We start from the raw sequence: 21,198 nt of genomic DNA, 5'->3' as shown, positions 1-21,198 counted from the left end.
TCGCTATATGTCTATGTATATTTATCGGAAAATATAAATATATACATTATAAAAATACATATAATTAATAGAGGTGAAAATAATGAACAGTTGTTGCCTCTCCGCATTTGAAACATGAGCGCCTATGGCTGAGATACCCGCCACCCCCTCTCAACACAATCCCAAAAAGGAGGGAAACCGGAAACAGTTCTTGAAGTTTTTGGAAGTGGGAGGGAGTGACCCTCCCGGCCGTATTTATTAAAACAAAAATTAAAAACATTAAACGTTTCATGTTATGTACAATTTCATTACCACATTGCGATGTTTGGCTAACCTTAACATATTCTCTAATACAGAGGTTCTCCTAGCCGAACTAGCATCCTACAAAACATTCTCTAGAAATATTGAAATTGTACATCCTAACGTTTAAGGGCCAACGGCAAGAACATAACCGGTGTCAAGATCCCTAACCAGACTTACCCCTCCCACTTGGGAGGGGCGACAGCACGGAGGCTTACCTCAAGTGCAACTACTACCAATTTCCCTTGACTTGACGGGGGCACTTAAGAACTCGACGCCATTTAAAGGTCGTACGAAGACTCGTGTGAGGTATCTAGAAGGTATCGTAGACCTCCCCCCAACCCCACACAACTTACCGCATCTGCCGTCGCAGATGTCACTGGCCCCGGGAAATTCCCCAGGAGGGGGCTGTAACCCCTCCTACACAGGAAGGGGCCTTGACCGCCTTTCCTTTACTTCCGGCGACCCATCCTTAGAAGGGACCGCCTCCCCATTGAGGGGCCAATGGCCACCTCACCCGAGCGCTCCCATCCGTGTTGGGTGACGCCCACTCATAGGGATCTTCTAATTAGTGCTCACCGATCATGACCTTACCGCCTACCAACAATAAATACGACAATGCTAATAAACCTAAGAAAACATTGGTCACTACGACCGAAAGAGCATGTTTCAAAAAATTAACACTATATCTGAATCACAGTAATCGCAAAATGTACACAACGTACACCATTCTTTATTATCATCAACATGATATAATCACAACCTGTAAACGAAAACAGAATGTTAATCAACTTTATTACAAACAACTGGCTGTCCTCAGGGGCTGGTGGGTGGGTCAAAATTGGCTCTTCGTTCTGTCCCGAGCTCACGTGTAGCGAGGAGGTGCAGCTTCAGAGCACAAGAACAAGAGGACGTCTTCTGGTCTTGCGTCCCTTTTATCCGTCTTCGGGGCGGGCGAAAACCCGCCCCTGCCTGCCCCGAGGGCGTGGCTGGCTGCGTCAGTGTCTAGGCCAGCCCACTCTAGGGCGGGAAAGAGCGCGCCCCGGCTAAGCCGCTTCGGGCATACCAGCCGAGACGCGTCTCCCGCCCAAAAATGGCTTCCCGGGGGGATCGAGGCACTCCGCCATACGTTCGGGGGGACCGAGTGGTCGCCCCTTTCCATATGGCTGAGATACCCGCCACCCCCTCTCAACACAATCCCAAAAAGGAGGGAAACCGGAAACAGTTCTTAAAGTTTTTGGAAGTGGGAGGGAGTGACCCTCCCGGCCGTATTTATTAAAACAAAAATTAAAAACATTAAACGTTTCATGTTATGTACAATTTCATTACCACATTGCGATGTTTGGCTAACCTTAACATATTCTCTAATACAGAGGTTCTCCTAGCCGAACTAGCATCCTACAAAACATTCTCTAGAAATATTGAAATTGTACATCCTAACGTTTAAGGGCCAACGGCAAGGTCATAACCGGTGTCAAGATCCCTAACCAGACTTACCCCTCCCACTTGGGAGGGGCGACAGCACGGAGGCTTACCTCAAGTGCAACTACTACCAATTTCCCTTGACTTGACGGGGGCACTTAAGAACTCGACGCCATTTAAAGGTCGTACGAAGACTCGTGTGAGGTATCTAGAAGGTATCGTAGACCTCCCCCCAACCCCACACAACTTACCGCATCTGCCGTCGCAGATGTCACTGGCCCCGGGAAATTCCCCAGGAGGGGGCTGTAACCCCTCCTACACAGGAAGGGGCCTTGACCGCCTTTCCTTTACTTCCGGCGACCCATCCTTAGAAGGGACCGCCTCCCCATTGAGGGGCCAATGGCCACCTCACCCGAGCGCTCCCATCCGTGTTGGGTGACGCCCACTCATAGGGATCTTCTAATTAGTGCTCACCGATCATGACCTTACCGCCACAGGTCCGGATAGTTGACCGGCTATCCGGACCCCCCACAAAACTCCTACCTAAAGGTCATGCTTTAACGTCTTTAACCATGCTAAGAAGTCTCCTATGAGTAACTCATTTCCCACCCGCGACAAATGCACACCATCCCCCAAATACATACTGTCATCGTTAATACAACCATGCGAGATAGAATGCAATGTTTTGGATCAGAACAGCCTATTCACTTTGTTATTAAGTTTTCTAACAGAATGGTTCAAGGCAGGAATGGAGATAGCCCCCCGCCACACTTTTCGTGGGATTATATGAGACCACGCAATTATGCACCCCGGAACTTTCCTCGCCAACCAACTTACAGTGGAAAGCATTGCCTCCAGGAGAAGTCGTCTACCGGTGGTGACCAAATCATTGCCCCCTAAATGTACTATGACTATAGACGGCGGTGACCTCGTCCGCCCTAACAATCCCTCAAAGAATACCTGAAACTGGTCAATACAGAGGCCGCCTCTTCCGTAGAAGGACACCCTGTACCCGTATTCCCCAGCTACGTGAATCATGTCACCTGCTTCGAATACGTCTGCGGCATGCCTCACGTATGAGTGGCCCACGACCCACACCTCCTTTCTCACAGCCGGTGATGTCTGACCGCTGGCCTGGTGTTGAGTCGACTGCATAGTCCGCCCTGCCTCGTAGGCTTGCGCAACTGAAAACCAAACAAAAGACAAGAAGCGTGAGTATACTATTACAGCTTCACAACATGTGCAACCGCACATATCTCTTATAACAATTGGAGGACCAACGCCCCACTCGTTTTACTTGTTCAACATTAAGACCCCTGGCTGTAGCTTCAGTGGCAGCCCCTATACGAAAGGAATGGGTCCCGAATTCGCCCGGGTCTAAGCCCGCTGCGGAAATTGACATCGCGAGCACCCGCTGAAACTGAAACTTCGTCAGCGGGGTGGCGTCCGCGTGTCTCAACAATGTCCCCCCCCATGATGCCGACCTTCGTGCTAGGTAATCCTCTAAACACTGTACCGGACACATGGAGGACCCGGGAATTCTGCGAATGATCGTGCAGTCTCCCATCCCATCTTGATCGGTCTTGGACCTGACAAAGGAGACAATCATCGCTTCACCCCTGATCTGAACGTGTTCCCGGCACAAACCCCCCACCACATCCTGTTTGTTCCTTGCAACCAGCTCACTTATCCTCATCGCCCCGTGAAATGCCAGCGTAAAAGCAGCTCGGAACAAACACGTCTCGAACTGAGACGAGCATGTGGTAGGGAGTGTGGCCAGCAACTGGGACAACCTATCCAGACCTATCGGGCGCCTTTCATCTACTTTGCGACCCTCAAGGCGTTGCCACCCACGCAGCGCCTTCTGTACCACAAAAGACGCTGTCGGGTCCTGGATATTATGGGCCCTGGCAACGAAGGAAATGGCAGCACGATGCCTCTGGGCCGTCGCCACCGACTTCCCAGCCCTACGTAAGGACATCAGAAAATGTACTACCCATTCCTCCTGACCCCAAAGCCCCTCTCTCTCAGCCCCCAAAAAGGCTAAATAAGCCCGGAACGCCCCTTCATATGCCTTCCTCGTCCTTGGCGCTAGACTCTCTCCCACGAGGTGACGAAGTTCGGGGCACCGAGAGACCAGAGAGCTTCGGGGAAGGGTGCCGGCTCTGGGTCCGCTGAGGGAAGGAAACCCCAGAAATCCTGCATTTGAAAACGAGACAGTGCGTCAGCCGCCTGATTCATCACCCCTGGGACATGTTTTGCTCTGAATATCACGTTCAGTTGCATACACAGTAAGACAATTTCTTTGAGCAACCGTAAAATCAGTTTACAACGTGCTGCCTGACTATTGATGCATTCTACAACGGTCATATTGTCAGACCAAAACACGACAGAATGATCTTTGAACCCTTCGGGCCAGGTTCTGAGGGCCACCAGGATGGGACACAGCTCAAGGAAAGCAATATTACTCGTCAGCCCCCCTTCATGCCACCATGTGGGCCACCTTTGTGCCGACCATTTTGTGCCGAAAATGGCGCCAAAGCCCATGCTTCCTGCTGAATCCGTCCATAGACCCAGCTCTTCAGAGGACACGGCTGGTTTGTTCCAGACGACTCGACCATTGAAGTCCGCCAAAAATGCTAACCAAATACGCATGTCTTGGCGGACCTCAGCCGATAGTCTCGTGCGATGATGACCCTCCTTCAGGCCAACCATCGCTTGGGCAATTGAACGGGAAAAGGGGCGGGCCATTGGGATCACCCTCAGGGCAAAATTCAACTTCCCCACCAATTGTTGCAATTGATTCAGCGTAACTTTAGATGCATTTATACATACTTGCAGGGCTGCCCTGAATTTCGACACTTTGGCAGCTGGTAAACGAAAACAACCCTTACTAGAGTCCAACTCGATCCCCAGAAACTCGAGACAAGTCGTGGGACCCACAGTTTTTTTTACCTGGTGCCAATGGCACGCCAAATTGACCCATTAACACACAAAATTCAGACAAGGCCTGGCCGCATTCGTGATTTCCGGCGGGCCCAAGGAACAGAAAGTCGTCAAGGTAATGCATTACATTTCGGAAACCCGTTTTCTTCGAGAATACCCATTGCAGAAAAGTACTGAATTTCTCGAAATATGCACAGGATATAGAGCATCCCATTGGCATACACCTATCCATGTAATACGATCCCTGAAATATGAATCCCAGAAGACGCTGGTCGTCTGGGTGTACCGGGAGCAACCGGAACGCTGACTCGATATCTGATTTCGCCATCAACGTCCCGGGCCCCAGGCGATTCAAAATGGCCACTGCTTCATCAAATGATGCGTATCGCACCGAACATACCTCTGGATCAATTGCATCGTTCACCGAAAGACCATGTGGAGCTGACAGATTATGAATTAATCGAAACTCACCTGGGTCCTTTTTGGGGACCACCCCTAACGGAGAACAGACAAAATACGGTACTGGGGGTACACTATACGGGCCGTCGACCCGTCCCCTGCTAACCTCTTTCTGAATCTTATCTTGTACTACAGATGTATGCTGCAAGACGGAAAGTTGATTCTTGCACGTCCCGACACCCTGAAAGTCCCCTACCGGGATGCGGAAACCATATGTAAAACCGTTCCGCAGCACCCCAGCAGAAGTACGATCTGGGTATTCACTGAGCCAGGGAATCATCGCCAAGGTATCAATCGGGGTTGGTAAAGGCGCCCCTCGGACTATATTAGACCTGTTTAGCGCCTCCTCTACCCCCATTCTCACCCGTTCTGGCTCTGCACGAGGACTCAGGATGGGACGACCCGCAAGTACTACATTTGTGTTTGAATTTACACGATCCCGGAGGCCTGGTACATTTACCCTTGTTGAAATTGAAACAGAAACCCCTTTTCCCTGTATTGCCGGTAGGTCTCGAGTAATCGTCGGTGCTCGTACCTGACCGAAAGGGCGTCCCCGCATTTTGGCGGGAGTATTCAACAACATTGCTACCTACCAACGGCATTTTTAACATTCCTGACTCTTTCATTTTATCCCATGTCAAAGAATCATAACAGTCCCACGTTAAACTCTTGTTATGCTCCTTTTCTTTCCTGAAAAGGTTGTCATAACAGAACCAATGGTTACCTTGATACGCTGTCGAGTAACCCATAATTCGTGACTGGTAAATTGGAAACTCAGGAAGCAACTCGGGCCTACGTTCCCCCAAAATAGATGTAAAAATACCCCACGCATTGCCCCAGTTGCCAATATTCTCATTTACCTTAAAGGCGGCCATTTTTGCGCGCCAAACACTCGGATGCATTAGGTCCTTCTGACTCTTAACATGCTCCACTTCATAATGATCGACAAGCAAGGAGAAAATATTCACATACTCCCCCGCCCAAATCTTCTCCTTTACTGCCAAAGGAACATGTTGCCCCAATTTCTCTCTACGAGAGGGTGCTGACTCATCCCTTGCGATCGGCAATGGCCGCTTACCTGAACCGGACGCTGTTTCCGCCACTTGTGGCTTGTCTATCACCGCAGCCGGCGCGGGCACTTTGGCTGCATCTCTTTTTTCCCGCAACTGTTTCATCAGCGCCTGTGCCTCGGCTGCCGTGGCGCCCTCACTACTATCACCCAACCACGCTGCTAGCTGTGCTGCCAGCTCGGGGGGCATATCCTCATTGGATGTCGGGGTGACGACAACGGGGATCGGATTCCCCTCCATCGGTACCGGGGTCGGCGCCTCGAGCGGGGCAGAGGGAACCGGGACGTCTCCCCCGGCTGGAACCCTTCTTGGCCTCTTTGGTCTCCCTCCAGCCGGTGGATGCCCCGATCCCTCCTCCCCGTCTCGCTCCGCCAGCCGCTTCTTTATGTCGGACATTTCCTTAAAGAGGACCCGAACCATCTGATCAGTCGTCATTCTCTTTGCACCTTTCTTGGGCATCTCTCCAACGAAGTATCTAGAAGACAAAGAGAAAAGATCAAAACGCTCAAAATTGGCTCTTCGTTCTGTCCCGAGCTCACGTGTAGCGAGGAGGTGCAGCTTCAGAGCACAAGAACAAGAGGACGTCTTCTGGTCTTGCGTCCCTTTTATCCGTCTTCGGGGCGGGCGAAAACCCGCCCCTGCCTGCCCCGAGGGCATGGCTGGCTGCGTCAGTGTCTAGGCCAGCCCACTCTAGGGCGGGAAAGAGCGCGCCCCGGCTACGCCGCTTCGGGCATACCAGCCGAGACGCGTCTCCCGCCCAAAAATGGCTTCCCGGGGGGATCGAGGCACTCCGCCATACGTTCGGGGGGACCGAGTGGTCGCCCCTTTCCACTCTCCTTCCTCTTCTATATGTCCTGAAATTGAGATAGTCACTTTTTAATCAATTTTGATCTAACAACATAGTTGATTTGTACAAAGCATATCATACGATCTGTGAATAATTTTAAAAAAGAAAATTAGATCAGTACCTTTGAGGCCTCCAAGCAAAAGCTTATATTTCATGATTGCAGATCGACTGTTGAAAATCAGCATGAGAAATGTTTTATTTCACAACTTCCATACTAATATACAAAAAACATTTCTACTATCTGAATGATACCGTCACTGTGGTTCTCTTGGTTTCATTTAAGAAAACATCTCTTTCAAAATGTGCTATATTCGCCTTATCAATAGTGTGGAAATCTTCAAAAAGGTATGCTGGGAATCAGCCCTCTGAAATGCATTTGAGAAAAACAGGATAGGATTTTGTAATGTCACACTATTTTGTCTAGGAATGTGATGTAAAAGTATTATAAAGTTCGTATTTCTGTAACTTGTTCAAGCTGTTGGACATTTTGAAAGGAGTCAATATTTGTCTCTTTCAACCTGCTGGTGTTGGATTGGAGCTATCAATAAACAAAGATGACAGAAATGGAAAAGGTCAAGAGTAGTAAAGAAGTACCTCAAAGAATTGGACTGGTACCTTTGCATGCAAAGTCCAAAGTGCCAACCATTGCTCTTTGGAGCCACCCATGTGAGAGACAGAGAAATGGATGTAGTAGTTTGGAAATGTAGAATGTTTTAATATTCTTCAGTCAAAGATGATCATTATTTTGTAAATTGCATGTCCTGATAAACGTTTGCACATTTAACACTGTTATGGAGAATGTAGCTGAAAAGAATCAAATCACATTATCGCTCTTTACACTATGAGCATTCAACTGAGATATCTTTTCATCAATGTAAGAAAAGCCCCCGCACTGATGCGCTCTCTTTTGTCTCAATGGAAAAAGCCCTCATGTATGGCGGGGTTCCATGGTGTAATGGTTAGCACTCTGGACTCTGAATCCAGCGATCCGAGTTCAAATCTCGGTGGGACCTGCTTGAATTATGAGATTTAATATTTCACTAATTTCTTAGAATTTGGACTTGGAAAAACATAACGTCAAAGCTTTATACTGAAACTTATCAACGTATAAGTATGTATCTATGTATACATGGCTATATCCATCTAGATAGCGATAATACAATATAAAGAAATGAATTAATCATAAACATAAGTACAGAAGCTGAAAACTAAAAACTGTTCTTTCCCATCCACAATTTGAGCAAGAGGTTCTTTTTCTTTCTCATCTGTATGATCAGTAATAAGATAGTTAATTTTGCTGATTTCTTATCTGACAACATTCTTGACTTACACAGTGCATTTAATTGTGCATTTCTTTGAAAGAGGAATTCAGATTAATACATCTGACATGTCTTTCAAAAGATTCTACTTCATGGTTATGGATTTACTTTAGAAAAACAGAGTGTAAATATCTGTGTGTCTGAATTTCAAGATTGTTATTTAAAAGTTCATCTCTTCTGCCCCCAAAAATACACAATTTGATTCCTCAAGTTTTCTTTTAATGAAGGCTTTCCAATTAAAAAAGTTCCTTGTTCCCCTTATCAATAACAGTAAGATTTAAACAAGTAATATCTTGCATCAGCCCCTTGTGATGAGTTTGAGAAAACAGAGTCAGCTCACAAAATGTCTCATTATTTTGAGCCATTTAATTTCCATGTTTTCTAAAAGTTCTATAATTTGCTCACATCAAATAGACTTTTAAAATACAATCAATATATTAATGTTTCACTCTACCCGTGTTAGATTTATGATATTTATGAATACACTTGACAGAAAAAGATTTGGTCATAAGTCATGAAAGTGGTCCCACCGAGATTTGAACTCGGATCCTTGGATTCAAAGTCCAAAGTGCTAACCATTACACCATGGAACCTCCCATGTGACAGGGGAGCAAATTGCTGCAGCAATGTGGACATTTCACATTTTTTATGTTCTACAGTCAAAGACAAACAGAATTGTATTACTTTTCTATTCTGTTCAACTTTTGCCCATTGAACTATGTTAGGGAAGTATGTTGCACAAAGGACTCAAGTAACGCTATGACTCTGTTGAACAGTACTTTTTATGTGAGATAAGATTTTGCAATAAAAATTAAGATTTCCCTGTGAATGCAATCTCTTCTGTCAAAACGGAAAGCTCAACCTGGTACAGGTGGGTTGATAGTGTTATGCTTGTCAATCTGGACTCTGAAAACAGGGATCTAAGTACAAAGCTCAGTGGGACTTATCTAAACTTTACGATTTTGTTTCAATTCAGTTCTTAGAAGTATTAATTGGAAAAACATCTCATTTACTTATAAACTTGTACGTATCAACTTATATGTATGTATCTCCCTATATATCGCTATAAGTCTATGTATATTTATCGGAAAATATAAATATATACATTATAAAAATACATATAATTAATAGAGGTGAAAATAATGAACAGTTGTTGCCTCTCTGCATTTGAAACATGAGCGCCTTCTCCTTCCTCTTCTATATGTCCTGAAATTGAGATAGTCACTTTTTAATCAATTTTGATCTAACAACATAGTTGATTTGTACAAAGCATATCATACGATCTGTGAATAATTTAAAAAAAGAAAATTAGATCAGTGCCTTTGAGGCCTCCAAGCAAAAGCTTATATTTCATGATTGCAGATCGACTGTTGAAAATCAGCATGAGAAATGTTTTATTTCACAACTTCCATACTAATATACAAAAAACATTTCTACTATCTGAATGATACAGTCATTGTGGTTCTCTAGGTTTGATTTAAGAAAACATCTCTTTCAAAATGTGCTATATTCGCCTTATCAATAGTGTGGAAATCTTCAAAAAGGAATGCTGGGAATCAGCCCTCTGAAATGCATTTGAAAAAACAGGATAGGATTTTGTAATGTCACACTATTTTGTCTAGGAATGTGATCTAAAAGTATTATAAAGTTCGTATTTCTGTTTATTTATTTATTTATTTTTGATATTTGTAAAGCGCATCGTTTACCCGTAGGCGTCTTGGCGCTAATAAACCATTTATCTGTGACTGACAACATAGGAGTATGATACTCATTGGGCAAATAGCCAGGTCTTTAAGAGCTTGTGGAATTGGAGAAGAGAGGGGCTGGCCCTGATGTTCGGGGGAAGCGTGTTCCAAAGCCTTGGGGCGGCCACTAGAAAGCGCCGGTCGCCCCAGGTGACAGTTTTCGTACGGGGAATGACCAGTTGGTTGAGGGTGGCTGATCGTAGAGCTCTATTCGGTTTGTATTGTTGCAATTGCTCCTTCAAGAAGTGGGGACCTTGATTGTTAAGTGCTTTGAACACAATACAGAGCGACTTGAAGTGGATTCTGTTTCGCACCGTGAGCCAGTGAAAGTTCTTTATATCGTTGGATATGGATTCATATTTTGTTTTACCCGCAAGCAAGCGGGCGGCTGCATTCTGAATGGTCTGCAGTTTGGTAATTACTCTGGACTGAGCATTAAGGAAAAGACCATTGCAATAGTCCAGAGACGAAAGGACAAGAGTGTAGATCAGGGTTTTGATGGCTGATTCAGGAAGAAAAGGCCGTATTTTCCTTATCATCTTTAACTTCATATGTGCCACAGACACAGTTCTGTTAGCATGATCCATGAAGTTAAGACCCTCGTCAAAGATGATACCGAGGTTCCTGACTTTCGCAGTTGGGATGGGAGGAGTACCGAAAGCCTCTGGCCACCAACTTGATGGCCAGGCTGGGGAAAGAGGTCCGAAAATGAGTACCTCAGTTTTTCCTGAGTTTAATTTAAGACAGTTGGTGGCCATCCACTCTCCTATACCCAGCAGTCCCTTCTTGAATTTTTCAGACACAAGATCTCCATCCCCTTTAATTGCCAACACAAGTTGGGTATCGTCGGCATAGGAGGTTAGGCTCATCCCATATGCTTTGATGGTTTTAGCAAGGTCCGACACGTAGATATTAAAAAGTGTCGGACTCAGGGATGAGCCTTGAGGTACTCCACATGGAGATGACAGTTGGGCCGATTGGAAGGGTCCTAAGATGACAGCCTGTGTTCTTTTAGCAAGAAAGGAAGCTATTAGGTCTTTGGCAGTATGACAAATGCCAAATCCCTCGACACGATCAACCAAGATAGTATGGTCGACCGTGTCGAAGGCTGCTGATAGATCCAGCATAACCAAGATGGCTGTACCCCCTTGATCCCTAATTACCCTGATGTCATCAGCAGCCTTAATCAAGGCTGTCTCAGTTCCATGGTATTTCCTAAATCCAAATTGTGTGTTATCCAAGAGGTCATGTTCTTCAATGAATTCGGAAATCTGGATATTCATAATTTTTTCAGTCACCTTCGCCATAAAAGGTAAATTTGCAATGGGGCGATAGTTTTTTAAATCGTTTTTATCCAGGGATGGTTTTTTTAAAAGAGGTTTTAATAGGGTGTTTTTAAGGGGGTCAGGGTAGCTACCTGATAGGAGAATGGAGTTACACACCTCAGTCAGCGATGGTATGATAGAGTCCATTACTGGTAAGAGTACTGAAAGTGGACAGGGGTCGAGAGATGATCCCGATTTAATAGTAGACAGTGTAGATTTTATTTGTTCTGCCGTAACTGGATGAAAGCTGGGGAACATGTTAGCTGGAGCTGAAGTAGGGGGCTTCGCTCTGCTCCCATTTGAATTAGTGGAGAAGGCCTGATAGATATCATCCACTTTGGTGAAGAAAAAAGAAGCTAGTGAATCACATAGCAGTTGTGATGGAGGAGGGGTGAGGTCAGGGGAATTGCCAGACAGCGTTTTAGTAATTTGAAACAATAATCTGCTAGAATTTTTAGCTTTCTGTATCTGGTCGGTGTAATACTCTTTTTTGGCTTTAACAATCATGGCCTTATAAAGTGCCAGTGCTTCCTTATAGGCTACTTTGTTAGTTGTTTCATATCCTTTTCTCCATTGTCTTTCCTTATTACGGTTAATTTGCTTTTGTACCCTTAGTTGTTCATTATACCAGGGAGCGGTGGGTTTTAATCTATTTTTGGAGAGTTCTTTAGTAGGGGCTGACTGATTTGTTGCCTGACCCAACCAGGTATGAAATTGCTGAAGCGCTAAGTTTGGCTCTAGCGACAACGTTGGGCGCGTATGATCCAGTGTTAGCTTTAGGTCATCCAAATTGATATTTTTCCAATCTTTGATGGACTGCTTGGGAATAAAAGGGGGATTTGTTCAAGCTGTTGGACATTTTGAAAGGAGTCAATATTTGTCTCTTTCAACCTACTGGTGTTGGATTGGAGCTATCAATAAACAAAGATGACAGAAATGGAAAAGGTCAAGAGTAGTAAAGAAGTACCTCAAAGAATTGGACTGGTACCTTTGCATGCAAAGTCCAAAGTGCCAACCATTGCTCTTTGGAGCCACCCATGTGAGAGACAGAGAAATGGATGTAGTAGTTTGGAAATGTAGAATGTTTTAATATTCTTCAGTCAAAGATGATCATTATTTTGTAAATTGCATGTCCTGATAAACGTTTGCACATTTAACACTGTTATGGAGAATGTAGCTGAAAAGAATCAAATCACATTATCGCTCTTTACACTATGAGCATTCAACTGAGATATCTTTTCATCAATGTAAGAAAAGCCCCCGCACTGATGCGCTCTCTTTTGTCTCAATGGAAAAAGCCCTCATGTATGGCGGGGTTCCATGGTGTAATGGTTAGCACTCTGGACTCTGAATCCAGCAATCCGAGTTCAAATCTCGGTGGGACCTGCTTGAATTATGAGATTTAATATTTCACTAATTTCTTAGAATTTGGACTTGGAAAAACATAACGTCAAAGCTTTATACTGAAACTTATCAACGTATAAGTATGTATACATGGCTATATCCATCTAGATAGCGATAATACAATATAAAGAAATGAATTAATCATAAACATAAGTACAGAAGCTGAAAACTAAAAACTGTTCTTTCCCATCCACAATTTGAGCAAGAGGTTCTTTTTCTTTCTCATCTGTATGATCAGTAATAAGATAGTTAATTTTGCTGATTTCTTATCTGACAACATTCTTGACTTACACAGTGCATTTAATTGTGCATTTCTTTGAAAGAGGAATTCAGATTAATACATCTGACATGTCTTTCAAAAGATTCTACTTCATGGTTATGGATTTACTTTAGAAAAACAGAGTGTAAATATCTGTGTGTCTGAATTTCAAGATTGTTATTTAAAAGTTCATCTCTTCTGCCCCCAAAATACACAATTTGATTCCTCAAGTTTTCTTTTAATGAAGGCTTTCCAATTAAAAAAGTTCCTTGTTCCCCTTATCAATAACAGTAAGATTTAAACAAGTAATATCTTGCATCAGCCCCTTGTGATGAGTTTGAGAAAACAGAGTCAGCTCACAAAATGTCTCATTATTTTGAGCCATTTAATTTCCATGTTTTTTAAAAGTTCTATAATTTGCTCACATCAAATAGACTTTTAAAATACAATCAATACATTAATGTTTCACTCTACCCGTGTTAGATTTATGATATTTATGAATACACTTGACAGAAAAAGATTTGGTCATAAGTCATGAAAGTGCTCCCACCGAGATTTGAACTCGGATCCTTGGATTCAAAGTCCAAAGTGCTAACCATTACACCATGGAACCTCCCATGTGACAGGGGAGCAAATTGCTGCAGCAATGTGGACATTTCACATTTTTTATGTTCTACAGTCAAAGACAAACAGAATGGTATTACTTTTCTATTCTGTTCAACTTTTGCCCATTGAACTATGTTAGGGAAGTATGTTGCACAAAGGACTCAAGTAACGCTATGACTCTGTTGAACAGTACTTTTTATGTGAGATAAGATTTTGCAATAAAAATTAAGATTTCCCTGTGAATGCAATCTCTTCTGTCAAAACGGAAAGCTCAACCTGGTACAGGTGGGTTGATAGTGTTATGCTTGTCAATCTGGACTCTGAAAACAGGGATCTAAGTACAAAGCTCAGTGGGACTTATCTAAACTTTACGATTTTGTTTCCATTCAGTTCTTAGAAGTATTAATTGGAAAAACATCTCATTTACTTATAAACTTGTACGTATCAACTTATATGTATGTATCTCCCTATATATCGCTATATGTCTATGTATATTTATCGGAAAATATAAATATATACATTATAAAAATACATATAATTAATAGAGGTGAAAATAATGAACAGGTGTTGCCTCTCCGCATTTGAAACATGAGCGCCTTCTCCTTCCTCTTCTATATGTCCTGAAATTGAGATAGTCACTTTTTAATCAATTTTGATCTAACAACATAGTTGATTTGTACAAAGCATATCATACGATCTGTGAATAATTTTAAAAAAGAAAATTAGATCAGTACCTTTGAGGCCTCCAAGCAAAAGCTTATATTTCATGATTGCAGATCGACTGTTGAAAATCAGCATGAGAAATGTTTTATTTCACAACTTCCATACTAATATACAAAAAACATTTCTACTATCTGAATGATACCGTCACTGTGGTTCTCTTGGTTTCATTTAAGAAAACATCTCTTTCAAAATGTGCTATATTCGCCTTATCAATAGTGTGGAAATCTTCAAAAAGGTATGCTGGGAATCAGCCCTCTGAAATGCATTTGAGAAAAACAGGATAGGATTTTGTAATGTCACACTATTTTGTCTAGGAATGTGATGTAAAAGTATTATAAAGTTCGTATTTCTGTAACTTGTTCAAGCTGTTGGACATTTTGAAAGGAGTCAATATTTGTCTCTTTCAACCTGCTGGTGTTGGATTGGAGCTATCAATAAACAAAGATGACAGAAATGGAAAAGGTCAAGAGTAGTAAAGAAGTACCTCAAAGAATTGGACTGGTACCTTTGCATGCAAAGTCCAAAGTGCCAACCATTGCTCTTTGGAGCCACCCATGTGAGAGACAGAGAAATGGATGTAGTAGTTTGGAAATGTAGAATGTTTTAATATTCTTCAGTCAAAGATGATCATTATTTTGTAAATTGCATGTCCTGATAAACGTTTGCACATTTAACACTGTTATGGAGAATGTAGCTGAAAAGAATCAAATCACATTATCGCTCTTTACACTATGAGCATTCAACTGAGATATCTTTTCATCAATGTAAGAAAAGCCCCCGCACTGATGCGCTCTCTTTTGTCTCAATGGAAAAAGCCCTCATGTATGGCGGGGTTCCATGGTGTAATGGTTAGCACTCTGGACTCTGAATCCAGCGATCCGAGTTCAAATCTCGGTGGGACCTGCTTGAATTATGAGATTTAATATTTCACTAATTTCTTAGAATTTGGACTTGGAAAAACATAACGTCAAAGCTTTATACTGAAACTTATCAACGTATAAGTATGTATACATGGCTATATCCATCTAGATAGCGATAATACAATATAAAGAAATGAATTAATCATAAACATAAGTACAGAAGCTGAAAACTAAAAACTGTTCTTTCCCATCCACAATTTGAGCAAGAGGTTCTTTTTCTTTCTCATCTGTATGATCAGTAATAAGATAGTTAATTTTGCTGATTTCTTATCTGACAACATTCTTGACTTACACAGTGCATTTAATTGTGCATTTCTTTGAAAGAGGAATTCAGATTAATACATCTGACATGTCTTTCAAAAGATTCTACTTCATGGTTATGGATTTACTTTAGAAAAACAGAGTGTAAATATCTGTGTGTCTGAATTTCAAGATTGTTATTTAAAAGTTCATCTCTTCTGCCCCCAAAATACACAATTTGATTCCTCAAGTTTTCTTTTAATGAAGGCTTTCCAATTAAAAAAGTTCCTTGTTCCCCTTATCAATAACAGTAAGATTTAAACAAGTAATATCTTGCATCAGCCCCTTGTGATGAGTTTGAGAAAACAGAGTCAGCTCACAAAATGTCTCATTATTTTGAGCCATTTAATTTCCATGTTTTCTAAAAGTTCTATAATTTGCTCACATCAAATAGACTTTTAAAATACAATCAATATATTAATGTTTCACTCTACCCGTGTTAGATTTATGATATTTATGAATACACTTGACAGAAAAAGATTTGGTCATAAGTCATGAAAGTGGTCCCACCGAGATTTGAACTCGGATCCTTGGATTCAAAGTCCAAAGTGCTAACCATTACACCATGGAACCTCCCATGTGACAGGGGAGCAAATTGCTGCAGCAATGTGGACATTTCACATTTTTTATGTTCTACAGTCAAAGACAAACAGAATTGTATTACTTTTCTATTCTGTTCAACTTTTGCCCATTGAACTATGTTAGGGAAGTATGTTGCACAAAGGACTCAAGTAACGCTATGACTCTGTTGAACAGTACTTTTTATGTGAGATAAGATTTTGCAATAAAAATTAAGATTTCCCTGTGAATGCAATCTCTTCTGTCAAAACGGAAAGCTCAACCTGGTACAGGTGGGTTGATAGTGTTATGCTTGTCAATCTGGACTCTGAAAACAGGGATCTAAGTACAAAGCTCAGTGGGACTTATCTAAACTTTACGATTTTGTTTCAATTCAGTTCTTAGAAGTATTAATTGGAAAAACATCTCATTTACTTATAAACTTGTACGTATCAACTTATATGTATGTATCTCCCTATATATCGCTATAAGTCTATGTATATTTATCGGAAAATATAAATATATACATTATAAAAATACATATAATTAATAGAGGTGAAAATAATGAACAGTTGTTGCCTCTCTGCATTTGAAACATGAGCGCCTTCTCCTTCCTCTTCTATATGTCCTGAAATTGAGATAGTCACTTTTTAATCAATTTTGATCTAACAACATAGTTGATTTGTACAAAGCATATCATACGATCTGTGAATAATTTAAAAAAAGAAAATTAGATCAGTGCCTTTGAGGCCTCCAAGCAAAAGCTTATATTTCATGATTGCAGATCGACTGTTGAAAATCAGCATGAGAAATGTTTTATTTCACAACTTCCATACTAATATACAAAAAACATTTCTACTATCTGAATGATACAGTCATTGTGGTTCTCTAGGTTTGATTTAAGAAAACATCTCTTTCAAAATGTGCTATATTCGCCTTATCAATAGTGTGGAAATCTTCAAAAAGGAATGCTGGGAATCAGCCCTCTGAAATGCATTTGAAAAAACAGGATAGGATTTTGTAATGTCACACTATTTTGTCTAGGAATGTGATCTAAAAGTATTATAAAGTTCGTATTTCTGTTTATTTATTTATTTATTTTTGATATTTGTAAAGCGCATCGTTTACCCGTAGGCGTCTTGGCGCTAATAAACCATTTATCTGTGACTGACAACATAGGAGTATGATACTCATTGGGCAAATAGCCAGGTCTTTAAGAGCTTGTGGAATTGGAGAAGAGAGGGGCTGGCCCTGATGTTCGGGGGAAGCGTGTTCCAAAGCCTTGGGGCGGCCACTAGAAAGCGCCGGTCGCCCCAGGTGACAGTTTTCGTACGGGGAATGACCAGTTGGTTGAGGGTGGCTGATCGTAGAGCTCTATTCGGTTTGTATTGTTGCAATTGCTCCTTCAAGAAGTGGGGACCTTGATTGTTAAGTGCTTTGAACACAATACAGAGCGACTTGAAGTGGATTCTGTTTCGCACCGTGAGCCAGTGAAAGTTCTTTATATCGTTGGATATGGATTCATATTTTGTTTTACCCGCAAGCAAGCGGGCGGCTGCATTCTGAATGGTCTGCAGTTTGGTAATTACTCTGGACTGAGCATTAAGGAAAAGACCATTGCAATAGTCCAGAGACGAAAGGACAAGAGTGTAGATCAGGGTTTTGATGGCTGATTCAGGAAGAAAAGGCCGTATTTTCCTTATCATCTTTAACTTCATATGTGCCACAGACACAGTTCTGTTAGCATGATCCATGAAGTTAAGACCCTCGTCAAAGATGATACCGAGGTTCCTGACTTTCGCAGTTGGGATGGGAGGAGTACCGAAAGCCTCTGGCCACCAACTTGATGGCCAGGCTGGGGAAAGAGGTCCGAAAATGAGTACCTCAGTTTTTCCTGAGTTTAATTTAAGACAGTTGGTGGCCATCCACTCTCCTATACCCAGCAGTCCCTTCTTGAATTTTTCAGACACAAGATCTCCATCCCCTTTAATTGCCAACACAAGTTGGGTATCGTCGGCATAGGAGGTTAGGCTCATCCCATATGCTTTGATGGTTTTAGCAAGGTCCGACACGTAGATATTAAAAAGTGTCGGACTCAGGGATGAGCCTTGAGGTACTCCACATGGAGATGACAGTTGGGCCGATTGGAAGGGTCCTAAGATGACAGCCTGTGTTCTTTTAGCAAGAAAGGAAGCTATTAGGTCTTTGGCAGTATGACAAATGCCAAATCCCTCGACACGATCAACCAAGATAGTATGGTCGACCGTGTCGAAGGCTGCTGATAGATCCAGCATAACCAAGATGGCTGTACCCCCTTGATCCCTAATTACCCTGATGTCATCAGCAGCCTTAATCAAGGCTGTCTCAGTTCCATGGTATTTCCTAAATCCAAATTGTGTGTTATCCAAGAGGTCATGTTCTTCAATGAATTCGGAAATCTGGATATTCATAATTTTTTCAGTCACCTTCGCCATAAAAGGTAAATTTGCAATGGGGCGATAGTTTTTTAAATCGTTTTTATCCAGGGATGGTTTTTTTAAAAGAGGTTTTAATAGGGTGTTTTTAAGGGGGTCAGGGTAGCTACCTGATAGGAGAATGGAGTTACACACCTCAGTCAGCGATGGTATGATAGAGTCCATTACTGGTAAGAGTACTGAAAGTGGACAGGGGTCGAGAGATGATCCCGATTTAATAGTAGACAGTGTAGATTTTATTTGTTCTGCCGTAACTGGATGAAAGCTGGGGAACATGTTAGCTGGAGCTGAAGTAGGGGGCTTCGCTCTGCTCCCATTTGAATTAGTGGAGAAGGCCTGATAGATATCATCCACTTTGGTGAAGAAAAAAGAAGCTAGTGAATCACATAGCAGTTGTGATGGAGGAGGGGTGAGGTCAGGGGAATTGCCAGACAGCGTTTTAGTAATTTGAAACAATAATCTGCTAGAATTTTTAGCTTTCTGTATCTGGTCGGTGTAATACTCTTTTTTGGCTTTAACAATCATGGCCTTATAAAGTGCCAGTGCTTCCTTATAGGCTACTTTGTTAGTTGTTTCATATCCTTTTCTCCATTGTCTTTCCTTATTACGGTTAATTTGCTTTTGTACCCTTAGTTGTTCATTATACCAGGGAGCGGTGGGTTTTAATCTATTTTTGGAGAGTTCTTTAGTAGGGGCTGACTGATTTGTTGCCTGACCCAACCAGGTATGAAATTGCTGAAGCGCTAAGTTTGGCTCTAGCGACAACGTTGGGCGCGTATGATCCAGTGTTAGCTTTAGGTCATCCAAATTGATATTTTTCCAATCTTTGATGGACTGCTTGGGAATAAAAGGGGGATTTGTTCAAGCTGTTGGACATTTTGAAAGGAGTCAATATTTGTCTCTTTCAACCTACTGGTGTTGGATTGGAGCTATCAATAAACAAAGATGACAGAAATGGAAAAGGTCAAGAGTAGTAAAGAAGTACCTCAAAGAATTGGACTGGTACCTTTGCATGCAAAGTCCAAAGTGCCAACCATTGCTCTTTGGAGCCACCCATGTGAGAGACAGAGAAATGGATGTAGTAGTTTGGAAATGTAGAATGTTTTAATATTCTTCAGTCAAAGATGATCATTATTTTGTAAATTGCATGTCCTGATAAACGTTTGCACATTTAACACTGTTATGGAGAATGTAGCTGAAAAGAATCAAATCACATTATCGCTCTTTACACTATGAGCATTCAACTGAGATATCTTTTCATCAATGTAAGAAAAGCCCCCGCACTGATGCGCTCTCTTTTGTCTCAATGGAAAAAGCCCTCATGTATGGCGGGGTTCCATGGTGTAATGGTTAGCACTCTGGACTCTGAATCCAGCGATCCGAGTTCAAATCTCGGTGGGACCTGCTTGAATTATGAGATTTAATATTTCACTAATTTCTTAGAATTTGGACTTGGAAAAACATAACGTCAAAGCTTTATACTGAAACTTATCAACGTATAAGTATGTATACATGGCTATATCCATCTAGATAGCGATAATACAATATAAAGAAATGAATTAATCATAAACATAAGTACAGAAGCTGAAAACTAAAAACTGTTCTTTCCCATCCACAATTTGAGCAAGAGGTTCTTTTTCTTTCTCATCTGTATGATCAGTAATAAGATAGTTAATTTTGCTGATTTCTTATCTGACAACATTCTTGACTTACACAGTGCATTTAATTGTGCATTTCTTTGAAAGAGGAATTCAGATTAATACATCTGACATGTCTTTCAAAAGATTCTACTTCATGGTTATGGATTTACTTTAGAAAAACAGAGTGTAAATATCTGTGTGTCTGAATTTCAAGATTGTTATTTAAAAGTTCATCTCTTCTGCCCCCAAAATACACAATTTGATTCCTCAAGTTTTCTTTTAATGAAGGCTTTCCAATTAAAAAAGTTCCTTGTTCCCCTTATCAATAACAGTAAGATTTAAACAAGTAATATCTTGCATCAGCCCCTTGTGATGAGTTTGAGAAAACAGAGTCAGCTCACAAAATGTCTCATTATTTTGAGCCATTTAATTTCCATGTTTTTTAAAAGTTCTATAATTTGCTCACATCAAATAGACTTTTAAAATACAATCAATACATTAATGTTTCACTCTACCCGTGTTAGATTTATGATATTTATGAATACACTTGACAGAAAAAGATTTGGTCATAAGTCATGAAAGTGCTCCCACCGAGATTTGAACTCGGATCCTTGGATTCAAAGTCCAAAGTGCTAACCATTACACCATGGAACCTCCCATGTGACAGGGGAGCAAATTGCTGCAGCAATGTGGACATTTCACATTTTTTATGTTCTACAGTCAAAGACAAACAGAATGGTATTACTTTTCTATTCTGTTCAACTTTTGCCCATTGAACTATGTTAGGGAAGTATGTTGCACAAAGGACTCAAGTAACGCTATGACTCTGTTGAACAGTACTTTTTATGTGAGATAAGATTTTGCAATAAAAATTAAGATTTCCCTGTGAATGCAATCTCTTC

General features: G+C 41.7%; 8 non-coding genes across 8 annotated transcripts; 4 read left to right on the top strand and 4 right to left on the bottom strand.

The window, feature by feature from the left end:
- Positions 1–7,964: 7,964 nt before the first annotated feature.
- On the top strand, positions 7,965–8,036 carry TRNAQ-CUG (transfer RNA glutamine (anticodon CUG)). Its single transcript has one exon. It is a non-coding gene; the product is annotated as a tRNA-Gln (tRNA).
- An 827-nt stretch (positions 8,037–8,863) lies between these two features.
- TRNAQ-UUG (transfer RNA glutamine (anticodon UUG)) lies at positions 8,864–8,935 on the bottom strand. The gene has a single exon. It is a non-coding gene; the product is annotated as a tRNA-Gln (tRNA).
- Positions 8,936–12,726: 3,791 nt separating this feature from the next.
- On the top strand, positions 12,727–12,798 carry TRNAQ-CUG (transfer RNA glutamine (anticodon CUG)). Its single transcript has one exon. It is a non-coding gene; the product is annotated as a tRNA-Gln (tRNA).
- Positions 12,799–13,616: 818 nt separating this feature from the next.
- TRNAQ-UUG (transfer RNA glutamine (anticodon UUG)) lies at positions 13,617–13,688 on the bottom strand. The gene has a single exon. It is a non-coding gene; the product is annotated as a tRNA-Gln (tRNA).
- Positions 13,689–15,235: 1,547 nt separating this feature from the next.
- Positions 15,236–15,307, top strand: TRNAQ-CUG (transfer RNA glutamine (anticodon CUG)). Its single transcript has one exon. It is a non-coding gene; the product is annotated as a tRNA-Gln (tRNA).
- An 818-nt stretch (positions 15,308–16,125) lies between these two features.
- On the bottom strand, positions 16,126–16,197 carry TRNAQ-UUG (transfer RNA glutamine (anticodon UUG)). The gene has a single exon. It is a non-coding gene; the product is annotated as a tRNA-Gln (tRNA).
- A 3,791-nt stretch (positions 16,198–19,988) lies between these two features.
- TRNAQ-CUG (transfer RNA glutamine (anticodon CUG)) lies at positions 19,989–20,060 on the top strand. The gene has a single exon. It is a non-coding gene; the product is annotated as a tRNA-Gln (tRNA).
- Positions 20,061–20,878: 818 nt separating this feature from the next.
- Positions 20,879–20,950, bottom strand: TRNAQ-UUG (transfer RNA glutamine (anticodon UUG)). Its single transcript has one exon. It is a non-coding gene; the product is annotated as a tRNA-Gln (tRNA).
- Between the last annotated feature and the right edge of the window lie 248 nt (positions 20,951–21,198).

This window comes from Lissotriton vulgaris, unplaced genomic scaffold (genome assembly GCF_964263255.1).
Source record: "Lissotriton vulgaris unplaced genomic scaffold, aLisVul1.2 SCAFFOLD_714, whole genome shotgun sequence".
Classification (NCBI taxonomy): Eukaryota; Metazoa; Chordata; class Amphibia; order Caudata; family Salamandridae; genus Lissotriton; species Lissotriton vulgaris.
The sequence above is the reverse complement of the archived record's forward strand: the minus strand, read 5'-3'. Positions and strand labels throughout refer to the sequence as shown.